At 39.1% G+C, this 14,766-nt stretch overlaps 1 protein-coding gene across 1 annotated transcript in view; it reads left to right on the top strand.

Moving 5' to 3' along the window:
• Positions 1–593: 593 nt before the first annotated feature.
• The window catches only part of TC2N (tandem C2 domains, nuclear), a 57,004-nt gene continuing 42,831 nt past the window's right edge, over positions 594–14,766 (top strand). The window contains exons 1-3 of the mRNA XM_043986689.1: positions 594–652; positions 927–997; positions 14,677–14,730. The gene's annotated coding sequence lies outside the window, so the exon portion shown is untranslated. The remainder of the gene's footprint in view (positions 653–926; positions 998–14,676; positions 14,731–14,766) is intronic.

The following is a 14,766-nucleotide window of genomic DNA, read 5'->3' as shown; positions in this document are numbered from 1 at the left end:
ATCTTGTGCAAACTACACCTCTTTTCTTAACCTCACTATGTACATCTTTATATGATGGAGTTGGGCCTGATGATTTGTAAAGTTCCATCCAGTTTCAAATTTTATGCTTAGAGCTGTGTGTTGTGGATGGATTTGGGAGTGGGGGTTGAGAAGTGAGGGCATTCTGTTCTAAATTATAAAGACCTAGTAGATCCTCTCTGGACCTCTACTAGGTTGGAACACAGCGATCAAGACCTCTCTGTATAATACGTTTGATAGAAAAGGTCTCCAGCTGGAAAGACCCTTACTCCTATTCAGAGTGGCCACCGCTCCCTGCTTCTGTGACCTTTACCTTCTTTTAGCTTGCTGTCTACTGGAGCACAATAAAAGCCTTGAGCTCGCTGCAGCCTCCGACTCCCCCCCCCCCGGGGGGGGGCAGGGTCGGGGTGAGGGGGTGTTAGGGGCACAAAGGGCGCAGGCGCAACTTCAGGTAGGTTATTGAGCGGTTCCGCACTCACTTCTGGCCACACCTCCCATGGGGTGGGGCGGGGAGGAGCTCTAGGGGCGGGGTTCGCGGAGCTTTCGGCTCCTGGCGCAAGTAGGTGTGGGGAACTAGATCCTCCAGGCTGCGGCGGTGGAAGCATCATCCTTTTGGATACAGTGAGCAAAGCAGGTAACTAACCGAGGTCCGCTGGGACGCGCGCCAGCCCAGGTGTGAGGACTGGCGCAGGTGAGGTAGGGGGGAGAAGACATTTTGGGAGCGGCGAACACTGAGTCCAAGAAGGTCTAGACCCGGGCCGGGTGTCTCCGCTATTCAGGTGCACTTTTCCTTGGAGGGGGGATGAGAAAAAGGAGAGCAGCCCAGGCTGGAACTTATGGTCTGGAACAAAACAAGTTTTTTCGATTGCGCCTAAATCCCTGGGCTCTCTTTTCTCTCTCCTCCTCAGCCCCCATCCTCCGTGCCCCAGCTGGGCGGGACTCGTGGTCCTTTCTCCGCCCCTCCTCGCCACCTGGACAGGTAGGCTTACTCAACTGATTTTGTCAGAGGAGTTTCAATCCTTGGGAGCCTAGGTGTTAATCCAAGAATTTTCCGCCGTGCTTCCTTTGGCCAGGAGATGTAACGCTGAAAGGGACCTTCGAGATCCCCTTACGACGGAGGAAACTGAGGACCAGAGAGGAAGAAGGAACTTGACGAAAGCCGCATAGGCATTAAGTAGCGTAGGCAGGGTTTGAATCCTGGATGTCTGACGCCACATCCAGAGTGTTTAGGTCTACTTCACCTTAGCCCCCAGGCTAGTAATCACCTTTCACTTAGTCCCGGAGGAGGTGAATGACGCGTCCTGAGGTGAACAGAGAAGGAGCTAGGAGTGTTAACACCCAGAGCCTGGTTTCCTGCTGTCTCTGTTCCCGGCTTCTCAATGTTTCTTCTTTGGCAGTGTTGACGTATTACCCGCTCTATGCCAACAACCTCTTCAGCATTCACAATGCCTTCAACAGTCCAGGAACCCAGATTTAAAAGAGACTTCAGAACTCGGTTAAGTCTCTAGATGAGAGAAGTGAAGCCCAAGAGAGGGGACGAGGACTTTCCCAAGGTCTCAGAGCTAGCTACTGAGCAGAGTTCACATCGAATTCAGTGCCATTTCCAGTATTCACCTGACTGCAGCCTCAAAAGTCGTGTACCTCCTCATCATTAGTCCTCAACCCCCACCCCTTTGGCCTTTTCCAAAGGGGATAAAAGGGATTTATTTTCATAATGTATTACAACTTGCTCATAACTCAAATTGTCATTTTTCAGTAATTTGGAGGTACTTTTTAAAAAGAGGAAAAGCTGCTAATTTCCTTATAAGTTTACTAATTTTGATTCTTAAGAAATGGGTAGAATATATAATGCACTTCTATGTAGTGTTCTAGAACAAAGACCAGGAAATCTAGCTTGCACTTTTGACTATCACTGACTTACTCCCTCAAGCTTAAGCTGTTTAAGCTTAAATTGCTTAAGCATTTAGTTATTTTTTTCTCCATCAAGGCAGAGAGTGATACTAGCCAGGCGTTTTGCTAGGTTGTTTTAAGAACCTCAGAAGTAGTAGTGGCAAAGTACTTTGAATGAAAAGAATTGGACTTTCCAAGCTATTAGAGATAATATAGTCCAATCTCTTTACTTAAGAAGAAACTAAAATTTTTCTCATCCTTTACCTTTTTTTATCTTGGTTTCAACAAGGAAACAGACCAAGATGTTAGTAGTAAGAACAAAACAGCTTTAGAATTCTAAAACAGTTTGTGTATTAAGTGTTGTATTTTAATAGCCTTCTTAGGGCATTGTTGTCTTGGGTTTTGTTTTCTGAATCACATTACTTGCATCACTGCAGTCAAAGCAACTAAATCACTAAATATTTGAAATAGATATCTAAGTCAGGAAATCCCTGTCATTTGTAGAAGCCCCAAGAGAAAATATTCTTTAAAATGATATCGTATAAAATTATGTTTCATTTCAAATTCTTACAGAAAATTAGTCATTAGCTTTAAGTTTCAGAATAAGATCATTTTATTAGATAGTATTTGCTTAGGAATATGGGAAAAATGACAGCATTTCATATCAGTATCAGAAATAAATAATGTAATTATTTGAATTTCCTATATTGTGCAGTGGCATTAATATGAAGGTGAAATTAATGAGTTCTTTCTAAAATACAAAGGCTTGGAGGCAGCTAGGTGGTGCAGTGGATAAAGCACAAGCCCTGGATTCAGGAGGACCTGAGTTCAAATTAGGCTTCAGACACTTGACACTAACTAGCTGTGTGACCCTGGGAAAGTCATGTAACACTCATTGCTCAAAAAAAAAAATACAAAGGCTTGTATTGGTTACCATTTTATGGCATTGTTTTAATAAAATTGTCAATTTTGAAAATTGTTATGCTTCAGATTGTGCTGCTCTTGGACACATTTGGAATGTGATTTTTCTATTATTGTGGTAGCAATGCTGAAAGTGTTATAAGGGCATTGTTTTGCATAAACTAAACTTTCAGTTTTAGGTTGTAACCTAGATAAAGTGAAGGAGAAAATGAAAATTTGTCATTGTTTCTTGTTTGCTCTGTTCTCCTTCTCTGGCCTCCCCCACAAGGTCAGTTTTTGTCCAAAACCATCCTGTAGGAGAGGGAGAACCTTGATTTTGTTAGAGAAATGACTCTTCAATGAAACATAACTTGAGGTATTTAGGCCATGTATTTTGTGTAAGTTGATCTGCTGATTATGTGTGTTTCTGATACATAGAATGAGTTGAAGAAAGGAGAATTGATGGAATACTTGTTGAATTGATGATGCTAATTGGCAAGTATTCACTTTGTTCAGCTCTTAATAAAAGCATAATCTATTTACTTCCGAGCCATTCTTAATCTCCATGAATTGGCAGTTTTTACCCCTCTCAGATATAAAGTCTATGATCCCAAAATAGAAACATCATCTATCATCGCTGACTGCTCAGATATTTGAAACAAAACTAAATTGAACTTTGAAATCAGGGGGTATTACATTAGATGAGTGGTTTCCATTTAGTGGTTCAGTGATGGTCCTAGGGAATTGGGCTAAACATTCTTTAATTATACCTAAGCAGTAAATAATTGTAGAAAATTTTATGAGTGGTGTATTAAATTACTCTACAGGTTTACAACATATTTTTATTGTTGCTGTTGAAAAGGGGTTTGCAGAAATAAAAAACAATGGGAACCATTGTATTGGATAATGACTTCTGTAGTTTACTCTGTAGTTGGACACTCAGTGTTTCATTGTGTTCTTTTGAAAAGAGGAAACCCTATTACAGTATCTGAACTACATGCTTCTACAGCTTCACACCTGTGGCTTCTATATAAGTGTATATGTGATTATTAAATGGTGTTTTGTTTTTAATCTGCAACTAAATTTGAAAATAAAGAACTTTGGATCTCATTAGAATTTTTGTAAACAGCACTCAGAAATAAAATTTGTTTGAACTGTGCATTTTACAATAGTATTTTGAATTTGTCAGTTTATTCCACAGTAAAAATTGAAGGTATTAGGGGCAGCTAGATGGCGCAGTGGATAGAGCACCGGCCCTGGATTCAGGAGTACCTGAGTTCAAATCCGGCCTCAGACACTTAACACTTACTAGCTGTGTGACCCTGGGCAAGTCACTTAACCCCAATTGCCTCACTAAAAAAAAAAAAAAAAAAAAAAAAAAAAAAAAAAAAAAAAAAAAATTGAAGGTATTGACTGAATTTTACCAAATTTGCCATCATTAAATGGTAGCAAAAGACACCTTGAGTATGATTTCTTGCTCAGTCTATGATAAATTGGACAAATTTTTTAAAAAACATGAACATCTCTATAAAATTTGATATGTGGATAGAGGTGATTATGTCAGGAACAGCACTGGTAGGGAAATGAAAGGCAGAGCCCTTTCACAAAATGGAGACTCCAGGAGAAACTAAAAAATGGGCAAAGGAGTGGGAGTGGACTTTGGGAGCCATATTCTGGGTTGAGAGAGCAGCAGGTTAGTAGGATGTTCCCAGGGCAAGAGGATCCCAAGCACTGAGGGGAGGCCCAGGATGAGACATCAATAGTGGCATGATTTTGAAGTTCATAAAATTATGTATGGGGCCAGGTAGGAAATGAACTCACACTCTTTTTTTTTTTGAGGCAATTGGGGTTAAGTGACTTGCCCAGGGTCCCACAGCTAGTAAGTGTTAAGTGTCTGGGGCTGGATTTGAACTCAGGTACTCCTGACTCCAGGGCCAGTGCTGTATCCACTGCGCCACCTAGCTGCCCCTGAACTCACACTCTTAATTGGGGGAGACCACACATAAAAGAAAGTTTAGCTATAGGGGAGATGGAAAGACACAGAAGTCCTACTAGGTGGATGGCAAGACCGAGACATTCTTGGCAGTGCCAAGGGTCTGCAGGACATGGAGGTAGGGTAATAGGAAAGCCAGGTAGATTATAGGATATAATGGCAGGGAAGATGGTAAGGTGTGGTCATCTCCCATCTCATCAGAAGAAATAATCGTGACACCTTTAAACCTTGTGAGCAGGCAAACAGTCCAGGCAAGAGAGAAAACAAGGAATTAGAGCACCTCTACTGGTGGCATTCTTTCTGGCTGGCCATACTGACTGGATTCAGGAACCAGCCCAGGCTTAGGGAGGGAGAAAGGAAAGGTGGGTAGAGGACCTCCAGGTGAGAGCCAATTTGCCATAATTCACCATAGATCTCTAATCTGTTTTCAAGCCTTTTTATTTCTACCTTCATAATATCTCTGAAGTATGTCCCTTTTTCTCAAACCCTCGTTATCTTTCATTTTGATTATTGAACCTAACCCTAACCCTAACCTTCTAATCGGCCTCTTTGCTTCAAGTTTCTCCCCACTCTAATTTGTTGTCCACCAAACTGATTTTTCTTAATGTACAGTTCTGACTGTGTTATCTCCTTGCTTGATCTCCAGTCAAAATTAACTCTTCTGTTTGGTGTTTAAAACTCTTTATAACGTGCTCCATTTCTGCCTTTCCAGTTTTATACTTTGTTTGCCGTTACACATTCTGTGATCCGGCAACACTGGCCCATTGGGAATTTTTTCAGCATATCATGTCACTTTCCATCTGAGCCTTTGTGATTGCTATTCCCCTATGCTGAGCATGTTGTGCCCCCTCACCTCTTCCTCTTCTTCTTCTTCTTCTTCTTCTTCTTCGGGGCAATGAGGGTTAAGTGACTTGCCCAGAGTTACACAGCCAATAAGTGTCAAGTGTCTGAGGCTGGATTTGAACCCAGGTCCTCCTGAATCCAGGACTGGTGCTTTATCCACTGTGCCACCTAGCTGCCCTCTCACCTCCACTTCTTAGTTTCACTTACTTTCTTTAAGATTCAGTTCAGGTCCCACCTTCAAGAAGACTTTCCTGGTCTCTACTGATGCTAATGCATTCCCCTCTCAGTATGCCTTCCATCTACTCCTTATGTAACTTGTATGTACCTAGTGATTTACCTATTACTTTCTCCATCATAATGTATGTTGTATCATCATAGAGCCTATTTCTGCTTTTCTTTTTCTCCCCAATACTTAGGGGGAAAGGGGAGAGGAAGAGGAGTAGGAAGGAAAGAAGCATTTATATAGCATCTACTACATGCCAGGTATTATGCTAAGTGTTTTGCAAATATCATTCGATCTGTATTTAGTACAGTGGTGGACATGTGGTAAGGATTTAATAAATGTTTTTTGAGTGACATGAAAGGAGAAAAACTCTACATGGTGTGTTCTTAATTTGTTTAAAAACTTAGGATTTGTCATTACCTGGTTAAACTGAGCCAGCCAAGCTTTCTCCCATAGATCTCTATAATCTGAAAAGCCTTTCAAACTTTCCCATCTCCCATATATGAAATTTTGAGAAAGGGAATATCTAATACTCTTGATTAGAGGGAAAACACTATTCTTTGGGCAGTATGTCACTTTAACAAACTTCATCTTCAAAAACCATTTATTAAAGAAGTATTATGTACAGAATTCTTGATCTATAAACATCGACTAAATTTTCCATCCTTGATTCTAGGCAGATGCCTTGAAGACAGAAATTGATGTGCTCTGAAATATTAGGTAACATGTGCAACATAAGTAATTATGGACAAATTCCCAGGTAGATCATGGGTATGGATCACCTCCCAGATAAGATATTTTCCTTATGTGTGTTTCTTTTTTGTGGATGGATAAGTTATTTTCATTATTTGGAAAAATTTCCAGTATAAAGTCAGGTGTTTTTCAAGTTTCATCTGGAATAGCGAGAGATTAGTAACAAGCTAGAAAATCAAGCGCTATTTAGCACTGAAGAATTTTTTTCTTTAGTTATTTTTCCTTTTATATGTATTGCTTTATAAGAAAATCTGTTAATGTTAAGTAAGAGATATTATAAAGAGCTCATTCATTTTGGAATATATAGAAAATCATACTCTTTCTACAGTCCAAAGTTTGGAGATGGCTTTGGTACAAAATGTAGCATTCACTACTTAAACTATCTCCCTGCCTCATCTCTAAAGTACTTCCTATCCATGCTTATAGCAAGACTGCAAGATAGTGGGGTATTTTAGGAGTAATAAGAACATAGAAAAATGTAGCATAAGTAAGCATATATATATATATATATGTGTATATATATATATGCATGCATTAGAGGAGTCATGAGAGTGCCTGGTTTAAGTACATAGAGAGGTCCCTAGTCAGGGTGAACTAGATTCAAGTGCTGCCTGTGTCACACATTAACTGTATCATGTATCCCTCTCAGCCAATTAAGCATAAAATGGTGAAAACAGAGGAGAAAAACTGTCAAATTGCACCTCAGATTCTATACACTAATGAAATGACAGGTCCCTGCCCCTTGCAAAAATAGGGAATCTGAAAGGGGGGATGGGGGGGGTTGGCAGGGGTGGGGACTCAAGCCATTTACTTCAATTTGAAGCATTCTTTACTGTATCTCTAACCCAGTCTTTGCTTTAAGACCCTCCAGTGACAGTGAATTTTGTACTTTCCAATGTAGTCCCTTCCATTTTTGGATGATTGGAATTAGGAGAATGCAAGATTATGAAAATCAACAGCTCAGAAAAGACTGTAAAACTTTAATAAGGTATCAGAATTTCCAAGTTGAATGGCTCAGGAAAAAGTAAAAATACAAGGATAAAAGAGGAAGCTAGTTTGTGAAGGGAATGGAGCACTTAGCATGAAGTCAGGACAATTCATCTACCTGGGTTTAAATCTGGCTTCAGACACTTAATAGCTGTGTGACCCTGGGCAAGTCACTTAATTCTGTATGCCTCAGTTTCCTCATCTGTAAAATGAGCTGGAGAAGGAAATGGCAAGTCATTTCAGTATCTTTGCCAAGAAAACCCCCAAAATGGGTCACAAAGAGTTGGACATGACTGAAAAACAACATACTTTTAGAAGAAAGAGAATGTCAGCAGATTTGCAGGGTAACCAAACCCCTCAATTGCTAGGTAATTTCTGTGTGCCACATTTGTGATCTGTTTCTCAAACTCTTTATCTTTTTCCTCTTTCTGTCCGGGTAGTCTGTAGTACTGTCCAAATACAAGATTGTTTTTGTTTCTACCCCATTCATCTTTACCCCAGTGTTCTATACCAGAGGTGTCAAATGCAAAACCTCTGTGGAGTCAGAGTAAAATATAATTGGGAAATTTTAAACAAAAATACAATAGGATATAGAAACTATTAATATGATTTTCTAAGTTTATATAACTTGCAGGGATCCTTATATAGGATTTAGTGGCCCCATTTCCATCTGAGTTTGACACCACTGTGGCATCCCTGCTATATCATATATAACAGTGATGCTGACCCCTATTGCCAGAAGTCCAGGTGTGTTACATTTATCCCCTCCCTTAGGATTTTGTGGTACCCTTATGGATTTGGGGGTATGTAGTCTCTGCCATTGGCTTAAAACTATCAATTATATTCCTTCAGTTTTGGGGGTCTAAGCACCCTAGTTCTATTTATTTACTTAACAGTTAGATAAACTTATACAAAAGAATATTTACTTGAAAAGTAACAACACAATACAAATATTCCCTTTAACATCTGGGGCATAATTCCCCTTCTACAGCCTTGGTATCTGGGGAGGGGCATTAGGTTCACAGTTTAGCTCAGTTCTTATATGGCATTCATCCCACTAAGTCCACAGTCCCCTCAAATTCCCCTGCTGGGCTAGTTGCAGCATCTGGCCTGGAATCTTGACTCCAAGGTCTAGTTTTCCAATCCCTACACCTAGAACTGAAAAGGACAAAGGAAGCAAAACCAAATCCCCAGTCCTGTTTCTCAGTGCCATAGGCTTAAAAGGAGGGAAAAGGGAATGATGCATTTCCCTTCACCCAGCTTAGTGCCCAGTGCCTATGATGTGGGTAAAGAAGACCAGCATTCCTGGATGCTATCAATACAAAAGAGAATAAATGAACTTCCATCAGCTAGATTTAAAGATGCATCCAGGGCTGGCTATACAGTCAATGGTGAGAAGCTTCTCCCACTCACGTGGTAGGGGAATAAAATGTTTTCTCCTAGAAACAGGTGTTTGATGTTTCTCACATGGTTGCTTCCATGTGGTGAGTTGGCCATGCACCAAAGCCTAGTTACACCTGCTTCCCAGATTTCATCGCTTGAGTATGTGTCCATAAAATGTCACTCCTTCTTCCTGCCTCCTTTCACTTACTGCTTTCTGTTTGAATAAGATATTCCCTTCCATAACTATATTCCATTTGTAGCTCCCATCCCACATTATCAGTGGTCCTTATTCAGTCAAATGCGCTTCATTGCATTAGGGTCTGTACTTCACCTTATTATTTGTATAGATACATATAACTATCTTTATTGCCATATACATTTGCATATGGACATTTGAAGTCAATGGTTTTATTGCTGCTTCCTTCTCGTGTCTTCTGGGTATTTTCAGGAGTCTATTACTCTTTTTTTCTTTCTACATTGTAGGCACATGCTTTGTTATTTCATTTGGTGGACACACTTTGGCAGTTTGCTCACTCTCCCTTCCTCTAAATTTAAAGTCTTATTGATTAAATTTTCAAGACTCTTAGGTAGATCTAGTTTTATTAGATCTGGTTAGGTGCATTCCATTCCTGACCAAGAACTCAACATGGGGTGGTCCAGAAATCCAAATCTCATTCTCAGATACCTCTTTTTAATCAGCTAAATAGACTTTGCCTTTTTGAAGTCCTTGCTTTTCAGTTCATGGCTTTTTTTTTTTTTTTTTTAGTGAGGCAATTGGGGTTAAGTGACTTGCCCAGGGTCACACAGCTAGTAAGTGTTAAGTGTCTGAGGCCAGATTTGAACTCAGGTACTCCTGACTCCAGGGCTGTATCCACTGCACCACCTAGCTGCCCCATGGCTTTTATACTTAATAATGCTTTCTTGATTTTTCTGGCAGTTTCATTTGTGAACCCTTGAGTCAGCAGAAGTAAACTGAAGTCTTATTGATTCTACACCTACTTAACATTTGCCCTCTTTTCTCCATTCATGTGCCAAGGCCCTTGTTAAGGCCCATCATTACTTCTCTCCTGCACTATTGAAGTAGTTAGCTAATTGGTCTCTTTTTTCTCCAATTCATCTTCTACACAGCTGCCAAATTAACATCCCTCAGGTAGCTCAGGTCTAACCATATCAGTTCATTCCTCAAGAAGCTTTAGTGACTCTTTATTACCTCTAGGATAAAATATAAATTTCTTTGTTAGGCTTTTAAAGTCCTCCATTGTCTCACTCCAACTATCCAGGTGTACTTCACCTTGCTCACCTTTATTCACTCTCTATTGTAACCAAAAGTTTGTTGTTGTTGCCCGTACATGACATGACAATTCCCATTTCCATGCCGTTGTATAGACAGTCCACCCATGCCTATTCTGTTACAAAAGCATTCTTTAAAGGCAATAATGGTAGCCAACTAATCCTATATATTTATGTAATAAATTTGGTTTATTGGCACTGAGGCATCAAACTGGTGATAGTTTTTCCTTGTTAGATTTGGATAATGCTGTTAGCCTAATGACTTTTTTTAGTTTGAATTAAGCTGATAATTTAGGCAAAGCCATCACTCCTTTGTTTTGAGAACCAGTTCTCACAATGGTGCCTCCCTTTCTTATGTATAGACCGATGATTCTGAACAATTTTTCCTTTGATTTTGTTTCTTCACTCCCTAAAAAGCCATCTATTGCATCTGTTTGTTTCCAAATTAAAATTAATTAAATTGGGATTTGGGGAAATTTTTCACATTGCCTCTTGAGGTAATTTAAGATATCTTGGGGTGTCAGAAAAGAAGAAATTCCTGTGTGGTTCATGGTTTGTGGAATGAGAAAACTTAGAAGATTTGGTGGAACTTTTAGGGAAGTAATAAAAACTTAGAAAACCAATATGAGGTGGAGGAGCTATAACAGGCCTTTAGGATAATGGCCTGGGGACAAGCATACCTCAAACATATTTCAATGACAGACTTGTTAGACTCTACTTACCAATCATATAAATGGGGGCAGAAAACAATAGCAAAGATATGGCTTACCTAGTGCCTTTAAATGGTGAGGGCCTGAACTACAGTGGTAGCTATGTGACTATAGACAAGAGGAACCAATGTGAAATGTTTTGTGGAGAAAGAATCAACTGACAACTGATTGGATGTGAAGTTTGATGGAGAGACAAAAGTTGAGGTTTTGAGCTTAGATTACTGAAATAAGGTGGTGAATCAAAAGAGGTAGGGCAGTTAAGAAGAGGGGAGGCTTTTGGCAGAAAAGTAACGAGTAAAAAAAAAAAAAGCTTGTTAATGGAGATAGTTGGAAATGGCCAGTTAAAAGTTGGTGATGTGGAGGGGAATTCAGAAGAAAGATGGCCTTTGTGCATATGTGTGTGGGATCTGATAAATTTATGGAAAGAAAAGTATAGAGAGGGAAAAGAAAAAGGTCATGGACAGACCCCTGGAAGTACACCCCAAACATAAAGAATGAGCAAAGGATGATGATCCAGTTATGAAAGCAAGGAGTAATCAGACAGCAGTAGTAGTAGGATCTGGAAAGAGGTATGTCATAATAACCTAGGGAGAAGAGATAGATTTTTTTTGGGGGGGCGGGGCAATGAGGGTTAAGTGACTTGCCCAGGGTCACACAGATAGTAAGTGTCAAGTATCTGAGGCTGGATTTGAACTCAGGTCCTCCTGAATGCAGGGCTGGTGCTTTTTCCTCTGCTCCACCTAGCTGCCCCAGAATAATGTTTTTTAAAAGCATAAAATAAATAGGATTATAATTATATTGAAATACAGATATAAAATTTATAAAAACACAAACTTTATAGATTCCAGGTTAGGAAACTTCTTATTCTAGGAAGAAGGGATAATCAAAATGTTAAATGTTGCAAAAAGGTCAAGGAGAATAAACACTGAGAAAAGGCTGTTGGATTTGGCAATCAAAAGATCATTGGTAACTTTGGAAACAGTCTTGGTTTTTGAAATTCTTTGGTCTCTTTTGAGGTTTTAATGCTTCAGTTTTCTTTTGAGATTGAGGAGACAGGGGAGTCAGTAAAAAATACATAGGGTACCTTTAATCAAAATAGTCTGGGAAGCTAGAAATGGTTCTATTGAATTAAGTAAACACAATTTCTTTGGTTTTGTTGTAATTAATTTTTTTATGTTCAGGTTATTTATTAAGGAGACAACCACCCAAACAAATTAATTTATAGAAATGTCTGCAAATGAAATTTCATGTGATCTAAAAGGATCATACAAAATGTCAAAAATGGACATCTGTACAGTCAATTTGATTAAAAAAGTTAATTTAAACATATGGAGTCTAGGATCATGCTACAGATACACATATCCAAGGGCCACATACATATCCAATTAGACTTTTTGAAAATTTTTTTTTAAAAAGTGATAAAATCAGTATGAAAACTGGCAGAGATATTAACGTTAAAAATTATCTCTGACAATTATGAATGGTGGGGGGGGACCATTTTTTTTTTAATGTGATTCCAAGGCCTGATAACTGAAGAAAAAGTCAACCGTTAAGAGTGTTTTATATTATATAAATAGGTTCTATAGAAAAATGATCCAGCAAATGCTTAAGAGTTAAGAATATTTATATTTTGTAATTTTGTAATTACATTTTAACATCTTTTTGGAACATAATTAAAAAAAATTAGTCCTGGTTTTGAGGAATTTGGGATCCATCTCTATTTCAGATTCTTTAAAAAATAGTTCAAAACCAAATTAATTTTAATTTACAAAAGCAAGTGTATACTGATATTCGTTGGTGAAGGGAGTGCCTGCTGGGGAAGTCCTATCAATGTAGATTAATACTTTGTTTAACTTGAGTGTTAGAGAGTTGCCGAGGGCAACAAAAAATTAAATGATTTACCCAGTCAATATATCTCAGAAGTAGGACTTGGACCCAAGTCTTCCTGATTGAGACAAGCTCTCAATCCATTTATGTATGTCCTGCAATCTCAATATCATAAGGTTTTTTCAAGGAGGGGTGGCCATTGAGGTAGAGGAGCGGAGATTTCATTGAGACAAAACGTCACAGTATTGCGGTATCATTTAGCTTATTTGAACTCAGCTAAACCTGCTCACCTGGAGCATGACTGTCTTTGGACAATAACCTATCAACTTAATGGCTGCTCTGTTTTTCTTGCTAGTTGTTGGGCAAACCTGGCAGAATGAGCACACAGTTCTTGGAGCTTTCTTATGCATAACTCCAAGGACATTGTGGATTTCTCTTATTTTTGTAGTCTGTAGACTTTGTGATAGATGGGTGTATAGGGAAAAAAGCAGGCATACTAGAACAAGGAAGTGACACACCTGGTTGCTATGGGGAGGGAGCCAACTTGCTGCTTCCTTACTTGCCTCAGGGACCGAGGGGATGGGTGTGTGTGTGTGTGTGTGTGTGTATTTGTTTGCAGAGTTGGGAAGATAGTCTTTCATGCAGGTTAACCCCTTGCTCAGCTCTTCATCCTCCTGAACATGGCTGTTGGATTATGGAGGAAAATTTCTCCTTTAAGATTCCCTTTTAATAAAGTATGACATTTGGACAGCTAGGTGGCGTAGTGGATAAAGCACTGGCCTTGGATTCAGGAGGACCTGAGTTTAAATCCAGCCCCAGACACTTGAAACTTAACTAGCTGTGTGACCCTGGGCAAGTCACTTAATCCTCATTGCCCTGCATAAACAAAAAACAAACAAACAAAAAAAGAAACAAATAAAGCATGACATTTCTAGCTCATTAAAAGTTTTGAAGGCATTTGTCATAACTGAAAGGGTATTAATTTATTGTTGGATAAGATGAATTACTGAATGTAACACATTACCCCCCCCTCAAAAAAAAAAAACTGTTGGCCTGTTTTCCTTGCTTATACTTTCTACCAAAAGTAAGCTCCCATCAGAACCCCCCCAAAAGTAAGCTCCCATCAGAAGAAAGTTCTTTCTGATAAGAAGACAGTGAAGTTAATGATTATTGACTTTATGCTATTTTCACTTTATGTGCTAACTTTAGAACTTCACTCCTACCTGAGATCTGACTCCCCTCTCAGGATAGAGAATAAATGCGATTTAATTCATAAAGGGAACTCCATGATGAAACTCCCTCAATCACGGTAGGTTGGTACCTTCACTGCAACTTACAGTCTTAAGAGAGTTGCTTAGTACACTGAGAGATGTACTTCTTTGTAGAGAGTCACACTATGAGTATATGCCAGAGGTAGGACTGAGTTGGTTATCATCTAATACCATGCAAAAATTTGAAGTTTAGCTATAATATGGAGGGTAGGGAGTGGCATATATATTTTTGGGTAAAGAAAGAGGAAAAGGACATAAGATATTCGGGGAGGAAAGATCCCTGTAGTAGTCTGATTCAACAGGTAAACCAGGGATGTGTTTACTAGAGAAAAGATTGGTTTGCTATCATATCCTGGTGAAATAATTTTCTTTGTATTATAGAAACCCTGTCCTAGGCATTTGAACTAACCAATTAATGAAAACAGCAACAAATAAAAAGGTAGGCAGTAGAGGGAAGGAAAAAAGAACTGGCAGTGACTGAGATCTGAAACTTATTCCTAGCAAATTATACAGTAATTACACTTCTGTTCACTTATCGTCGTATCTTATTTGTCAATGAACTTTAAAAATATTTATTTTTCTTTGCAGAATGGCCAGAATTGACTTAATTTTAAGAAAAGGAAGCATTGGTCCTTCTCTTTGGTAAGTATTATTTCTGGGATGTAAAGACATTGTATA

Source organism: Dromiciops gliroides, chromosome 2, assembly GCF_019393635.1.
Source record: "Dromiciops gliroides isolate mDroGli1 chromosome 2, mDroGli1.pri, whole genome shotgun sequence".
Classification (NCBI taxonomy): domain Eukaryota; kingdom Metazoa; phylum Chordata; class Mammalia; order Microbiotheria; family Microbiotheriidae; genus Dromiciops; species Dromiciops gliroides.
This window is presented reverse-complemented; position numbering and strand designations above follow the sequence as displayed.